Raw genomic sequence first — 1,148 nt, 5'->3', positions numbered from 1 at the left:
TCATGAATGTATTCTCTTGATATATTAATGAAATTTGTTTTTGTTTCAAGATTTTGTCTCTAAGTTATTTTGTAATGCATTGGTAAATCCTGATTTATTTATATTCTGATGACCATATAAATTCTGTTTTAATTTAAGTTCTGATTTTTCTTTATCAGCACTTACTCATCTAATTTATCTTGGTCATTTTCACGTGATTTATTTTCAGAATATTAATGATGCAGTGAAAAATAATTAAATCAGTGGGAACGGTTTCAATTTTGAATTAAAACTGTTTCACCGTGATTAATGGAATATCTGGGTAAGTGGAACGGTTTTCCCTTGAAAACAGGCAAGTGGGTAAGTAATGATTACTGTTTTCTCGAGCCCAGTAACTATCCGTTATTACTGCATGTCTGACAGGTGTCCCAACGGTTACTTTTTGTGTATAAGTAACAGAGAGAAAATATTGTCAAATCTTTTATTTACTTTTCTCTTTTATCTCTCTCTCTTTACTTTCATCCTTTCTCATCTACTGACAATTTTTCATACAGACATTTTATCAAACATAATACATGCAACCGTATTTCTCTTAAATTTTAATGGCACCTAAGGATTTAATCATTGATGGAGCTAAGTTTGTTCCAAACAACTATGCTGCAATTCTTGATCATGCTGAAGCTCCATCTGAATTGCATTTTGTGCAAGATCTTCTTGCACATAGTGAGATTGGGTATGCATTAACTCAGCCTTCAGTCTTTTCGAGCCAACAAATTCTGACGTTTTGGCGGACTGGGCACTTTGATGATGGTGGTAGACATGGAACTCCTAGTATTGTTTTCGAAGTGGGTGATTCTTCTTATGCAATTACTCCTGGTACAATACGCAAGGCTCTACATCTCCCAGAAGGTTGCACCTTTTCAATTCCAGAAGAATCAGCTCTTCAGGAGTTAATGGCGAATTTGGGGTATGAAAAGAGTTTGGTAAAACTTGGGCAGTTGAAACGGGCTCATATCAGACGAGAATGGAGCTTCTTCTTCGACTGCATCACTAAAGCTTTTGGGAACAAATGTTCGAATTTTGATGCTATCCCAATTCTGAGTCAGCACATCGGGTATGCTATTATACATCAAACTCATTTTGATTTTGCAACTAGTATAATTGGTTTT

The sequence above is a fragment of the Apium graveolens genome, chromosome 6 (genome assembly GCF_009905375.1).
Source record: "Apium graveolens cultivar Ventura chromosome 6, ASM990537v1, whole genome shotgun sequence".
Classification (NCBI taxonomy): domain Eukaryota; kingdom Viridiplantae; phylum Streptophyta; class Magnoliopsida; order Apiales; family Apiaceae; genus Apium; species Apium graveolens.
This window is presented reverse-complemented; position numbering follows the sequence as displayed.